The following is a 7005-nucleotide window of genomic DNA, read 5'->3' as shown; positions in this document are numbered from 1 at the left end:
TGCTGTAACTGTAGCTCTTGTAAGCGTTGGCTAAGCTCTTGTGCAATGGCTGGTAGCGGTGGAGGTGGAACAGACTGTACCTCTGGTAGATCAGGATGATCTCTTGGGAGAAAAACTGGAGGTGGTGGTACTGGCCATTCTTCAGCTGCATCCTGTGTGTAGGATATATTGTGCTGCTCTGGTCTCAGGGGAAAAGGCTGTGTAGTTAGAGGTGTGGAGACCCAAGTGTTATCAGCTGAAATGTAGCCCCCTGGTTGCTGGGCAGAACGTAAGCGGGTGGATTCCAACGTGCTGACATTACGATCCATCTGCCTCCTCATGTCTCCTACCATCATCTGAAGTTGCCTGTTGTCCTTCTGCAGTTGCTGCACAATGTTCATGAACTCCTGAGGGATGCTGGATGACACTGGAGTCTGTCCTGCAGCTCCAATAGAACCAGGAGTCTGGGTGAGGGGCGTCATCTTGGCGTATCCCTCTCTAGTCTGCTGTTGCTCCAATGTAGCAGTGGGTGGCAGTGTGTAGCCTTCATACTGAGTCATCCATCCTGGTGGTCGCACAGCCCTCCGTGGACGTGCACCTGCTCTCTGGGGGTCATAATCCATCTTCACTCTGTAATCACCTATCCGGCTCGAAGGACCAATTTTGTTATGATGATTTCTGATATGAGGTTCAGTTCTACGGTGGTGATCGCAGGGTGTGCACAGGTCAAGTGCCACTATGACCCTCCAGAAATTAACGAGGACAGGGGATGATCGTTCAGCTCTTTAATGGCAGATTTAGCATGGGTGTGGGTATGTGTGTGTGTGTGGTTCTACAAACAGAATGGAAAATAGAACACAAATTACAATCAAATTATAGACAACAATAATCACCATATAACATATTACAGCCACATACTTGTCTTATAGGCCCTAATACTAAGCTGGCGGCTTTTACTTATAGTCTGAACCATATTTGACAACAAAGAAAATAAACATCTTCCCATCACTTAACTCTTGTGCCCCACTCACTTATGATGCCAACTAAAGAAGGCAAATACACATAACAAATCCCCAACTCAAACTGAACTCAGTTTGGCCTAGGCGAACTTAGCTTAGCTTAGCCCGCTTAGCTTAGCGATAACTTAGCTTATAGAAAATGTACAAACAGAGGACGTCCAGAGCAAGAAACATACAGGCTATCCTTCTTACACAAGAAATATCCTGTAACTCACCAGTCTTATGGACGCACACTCTCATTGAACCCACATAAACTGCTCCCGAGCATAACTTGTGATTCACACTGCCTTCATGAACACCATTTTCCATCCCAGTCAAACATTACTCACAAAACGGCCGCGCCCTCTAGTGGCGAGGCAGAAAACTGCATCACAGTCCTGCCTTCAGAACACAGAGAATGTTAAAACATATATGTAAATATACTTTACTGGGGAACCAAGGGGGAAAGAGAGACAGTAGGTGGTCAGAGGTGGCATTGCAAGTTATTATTATCTGCTAAAGGAGTTGACAAAACATGTCTGTAATCATGCTGTTTAACCCTTTTCAGGAAAAGATCATTTGCAAAACAAGAAAGGATGATGCAAGAAAAACTGAAAAAGAAAAAATGCCAAAGCCGAGATGTCAAGTTGATCTGTTTGTCAATGTCTGCAATAGCTAAAATCAAAGATAGACAGAGAAATTGATGAAGAAATTTCAAGCCAATATGAAACAAACTAAAAAAAAAAAGCAGCTAGATGCTTTGACATCGACATTGTCCTGTTTTTGCGTGGTAGACATCGGAAGCATACACACACATCCATCACTCTGCTTAATCAGCCAGTGACATGTTTGGACAGTCATGATGAGGATGAGTCCATGCATGTTCATGTGTGTGTGCAATATGCTGTGCAGAGCTTGTCAATAACGCACATACAAATGGAAAAAAATGAAACAAACACGTACGCATTGACACACATAGGCTGTTAATTAATTTAACTTTCAGTCACATTTTTCATGCTTTTCGACATAATGCCTTCTTTTATATTATCATAAATTATGCAGATTGTACCTTAAATAAACGAATTTGTACTAGAGATGCAGATGAAGTTGTTTACTCTGTATAATCACACTGGGAAATAAGTAGTTGTGTTTCAGTGTGCTGTACTAATCATTCTGAGTGCAGCACTTTAGTAGGCAACACTGCACAGCAGTTTTGCATCACATTATTCAAACCCCTCTTAAACACACTACATTATCTTTGCAAATGTCCAGGATATAATAAATAGACCAAAGTCAAATTTAAGTATGTTATCATTGATGACCAAACCATTAAGTAAGCATTTCAGATGGCCGATTGGCTGGTATTTCCTTGTATAGTCAATTAAAAAATAAATAAAAATACCAACATGTTCCACTCTATTACTGGCATAACTTTGCTTAAAGAATAATTATTTTGCTTATGCAGCTAAAAAAGGTTACTGCTTTATATGGCTTTTGGCTAAGAGAATGCAAATATGTGGCATTTTGTTACAGATTTCCCATATTACAGTTTTTCTCAAATGCTAAAACACAAAAGCCAATCCTCTAAACCAAATGACCAGTTGTCTAAACACATTTACTAAATCTAGCCATCATTTACCAATATCATAAACACATGTCACATGAAGACACAATTCACAGAACACAATCCTCTGTTGTCATAAATATAAACACATCTTTCCTTGCTAAAACACAAGTTGCAAAAGAACTCTGCTCATATTCTCAAATGAAAGCTCATGTGATGCAACATGCTTGCCACAGTCAGCAATATTTGAACACAATGAACACACCTGGCGTCATTCATTACACACAACGACTCAAAATTGAAGACACCTGTTGCTAATGCTGTGACCACATGTATAAAAGCAAGTTCAGAGTGCACAGTATGCTGAAGATTCCAAACAAACACAATGGATGAAGGCAGAGTCAGGGGAAGAGGAATTTGATGCAGAGGAGGGAGAAGAGCTGGCCCTGGAAGAAGAAGAGCAGGCCAACAAGGAAGAGGAGTTCAAATGAGAGGAGGAAGAGGAGCAGGCCAACGAGGAGGAGGAGGCCAACATGGGAGAGGAGAAGGTCCAGGAGGGAGAGCAAGACAACCTCGCACTATCATTATGGACGAGATGCGAGCAACAGTCATTGACAATGTCATTGTCCATGGCATGACAATGGCTGAAGCAGGACTAAGAGTCCGTCCAAACCTGAGTAGGTTCACCGTGGCCACCATGATCAGGGCATTCAGACAACACAACAAGTATTGTACTCGATTGCTTTCTTTGTCACAATACAGTTTTACAAACCTGTGAAAGTAGTCTTTTGGTTTCAAATCAGTTGTGACTGTATTGTAACATATGTCAATTGACAACACATGTTTCTTTCTGTAGAGTTGAAAGAATGCCACATAGAAGTGGGAGGGTTGCCATATTTACAGTGGCACAAGAAACGCTCATTGTGGATATGGTTCGTGGGAACAACCTCATCAGACTCCGGGAGATCAGAGACAAAGTCATTGCCGATAATGTCAACTTTGAGAGCATTGACGATGTCAGCTTGGCCACAATAGACCGAGTTCTCCGGCGCAAAAAGACACGGATGAAACAGGTCTATAGGGTTCCCTTTGAGCGCAACTCTGCGCGACACGAAGACCTATGTTATAAGTATGTGTAAGTATACATCCATGTTCACAGTACAGTTAGTGGACATACTGTGTTGCTCAGTGGCCTACATTACTTCTGGACAATACTGTGCTACCTGATTGACTGTTGTTCTGAACACCTGTGCACTTTCAAATTTTCACAGAGGATATTACAGTTGGAAGCGATGGCCAGACATCATGAGTACCTCTTCCTGGATGAGGCTGGCTTCAACCTGCAGAAACGAAGGTAAAGAGGCCGTAACATCATTGGCCAAAGAGCCATCACTGAGGTCCCTGGCCAATGGGGGGGTAATATTACCCTTTGTGCGGCCATGGGTTCAGACGGGCTTGTCCACCGGCATGCTGTCCTTGGGTCTTACAACACCCAACGTCTCCTCACCTTCCTAGAGGAGCTATAAGACATCCTCCTGGACCGCCAACAACACCATCCTGGACACGCACACCACATTTATGTGATCATTTGGGACAATGTCCGCTTCCACAGAACAAACCAAATCAGAGTGGTTCACCACCAACAGTGACCACTTTTTAAACGTCTGTCTGCCACCCTACTCCCCTTTCCTGAACCCTATAGAGGAGTTCTTCTCATCATGGAGATGGAAGGTGTATGACAGACAACGATACACAAGAGAGAACCTCCTAAGGGCAATGGAGCTGGCCTGTGTTGACATCCCAGCGGAGGCCTTCCAAGGATGGATTTGCCATTCCAGGGCGTTTTTCCTGCGGTGCCTGGCAAGAGACAATATAGCCTGCGATGTGGATGAGGTGATGTGGCCCGATGCAGCTCAGCGACATGATGCCACACAGTGATTGTGGTGTGAATGACGTAAATAAAAAAAACTTCACACCCTGATCATGTTTTCAGGAGTACTGTTGTGTGCAATAGATTCTGTTTTTGCATTGAGTTGTGTTACAGTAGTGTACGTAGATGCAGGATTTTCTATAGATTTATACTCTTCATATGAAACTCACAAATCTAAATGCCTAATCGTCTGCAGAGATCTACGACGATCCGTTACTGTATGGTTTCTAAAAATATGCATTGGCAGTTATGCAACAAAGAACCTTCTCACAAAATGAGCATTGTGTTTTCAATTGTTTTGCTGTAGTGTGTAATGATGTGTATAGTGTTTACATTTTTTGAAAGCTTCGAGCTGCTCTTTTGGTGTGAAAGTTCGAGTTTTTGCAGTGGGCAGGTGTGGTTGTGTTTATGTAGCTTTAGAAAAGGGTGTTGTGTTTAGACATTGGGGAACATGGTGGAAACGTTTGTGAAATGTGTTTTAGCATTTGAGAAAAACTGTAATAATAGCCTCTGAAGTACGTGTAGCACCAAACATCACTATGCGGAAGGTGAAGTGAAAATATAAACTTAGCCGGTCTCCTTTTCAAGGACAATTTTTAAAAATCTTTACACCATGTTTAGCCTTGCTGTTATCATTAATTTGCTCAATGGAAACCCTGTTCTGATCAACTTAGCATCTGCAGTTAACCAAAGACGTTACACTGGTGCAGAGAGCAAAACAACACCTTCTCTGTAAAAATAACCTGACGTTCTTCAGGTAAAGGATCATCATTGGTGATGACAGCTGGGTCAGTGCCAGCAGTGAAAGTGTCTACAGTTTCCAAAAGAAAAAGGCACCAGGTCATATGCCCAACAGGGCGTATGCTTGTGGGTTTTTTTTATTGTTATTGATGGGCTTTTTTATGGGGTTGTATACTGTAACTCTGTCCCTCGGGGTCAAACTGAAACCTTTGACATGTGGTGCGTGCTTACCCCAAATAAAATTGAAGTAGAATGGTTGAAGCTTTGGCACAGTGTGAGATCCAGTGAGCATCAAATGTGAGCGGTCACAATTCAGCGGCCCCCACTTGAAGCATTGCAACACTCCTGAATGAGACTAGGAGATGGATCGGATTTAAACTGGTTTGAGATTTTTATGGATCTTAGACCTTTTTGACCACTTATTATAAGATTGTAGGAGCTGTCACCTTTAAGATATTGTGTTTACTTTAAAGTCGTAACTTATTCTGTTCCTTTTCTCTCTCTTTCTCTCTTTTACTGGTTTTGTTTACAATTCTTACTCACTTATTGTTCTCTTTCTATTTTCTGTTAGTATTCTCACCACTTTTGGGCATTTCTCAATTTCCCATTTCTCTTTTCTCTCTCCATCTTCTCCTGCTATGATGAGAAAATGATTACCTGTCCACCGAAGAGATCCTCATCTACTTTATTACACAGGTGAAAAAAATGTTCTCCCTCAGCTCCTACCGGCCAAAGTAGAAATATTAATGGCCGTGATTTTGTTGTTTTATAGATAGAATAACAAGAAAGCCATTCAATTTTAATCTGTCACTTAAAGATAGCTATAGAATAGGGCGTACATGCAGAGCCTCGGTGGAGGAGAGGAGAACGGAAAATTGAGAAAGTAGTCATGAATAAATATGACACCGCATTTTTCCTTCTCCTTATCGAGGTTGCCCAGAGATAGGTGGAAGGAGAAGCACACTGATTACTGCAACTGCTGCTGACTCCCTGACAGCAGATGTCCTGTTGATGATAGACCACATAACTACATGAAAGCAACACACAAATCAGTAGAGAGTTGGCATACAACCTCATAGCACTGTGGTTTTAGCGTAAACCAGCCACTTAGGCCTATAATTCTTCGTGCGAACAGTCATAATATTCTACAACTCAATGAAGACCTTGAATCCCTTCTCTAACTTCTGGTTGTATTCTGTATACTGAGTGTTTCTCCATGGCATATTTGCTGTATCCATAAAACCTCATGTTAGTATGCAGCACTGGATTCATGCTGAATTTTAATTAATATCAATTAGTCCTTTCTTTTTCAACACATGTCAAGTCAAAAGCTGAAACAACAGAAAGATTAAAAAATCCAAATTTTAATACTGCCACCTTACAAAACAATACATCATGATAATGCTTGCGTGTATCTACCCATTGCCATGATTTTAATTCAATTTTATTTATTTATATAGTGCCAAATCACAACAACAGTCCCCTCAAGGCGCTTTATACTGCACAGTAGATCGTACAAAAATAGATACAGAGAAAAACCCAACAATCATATGACCCCCTATGAGCAAGCACTTTGGCGACAGTGGGAAGGAAAAACTCCCTTTTAACAGGAAGAAACCTCCGGCAGAACCAGGCTCAGGGAGGGGCGGGGCCATCTGCTGCGACTGGTTGTGGTGAGAGAAGGAAGACAGGATAAAGACATGCTGTGGAAGAGAGACAGAGGTTAATAACAGGTATGATTCAATGCAGAGAGGTCTATTAACACACAGTGAGTGAGAAAGGTGACTGGAAAG

At 41.9% G+C, this 7005-nt stretch overlaps 1 pseudogene; it reads left to right on the top strand.

Moving 5' to 3' along the window:
* The first annotated feature begins 3470 nt into the window (after positions 1-3470).
* LOC146684701 (uncharacterized) lies at positions 3471-4280 on the top strand (annotated as a pseudogene).
* Positions 4281-7005: the final 2725 nt, after the last annotated feature.

This window comes from Copadichromis virginalis, linkage group LG20, assembly GCF_057382275.1.
Source record: "Copadichromis virginalis isolate Kocher_CV1m ecotype Utaka linkage group LG20, C_Virginalis_male_GT1.1, whole genome shotgun sequence".
Lineage (NCBI taxonomy): Eukaryota > Metazoa > Chordata > Actinopteri > Cichliformes > Cichlidae > Copadichromis > Copadichromis virginalis.
The sequence above is the reverse complement of the archived record's forward strand: the minus strand, read 5'-3'. Positions and strand labels throughout refer to the sequence as shown.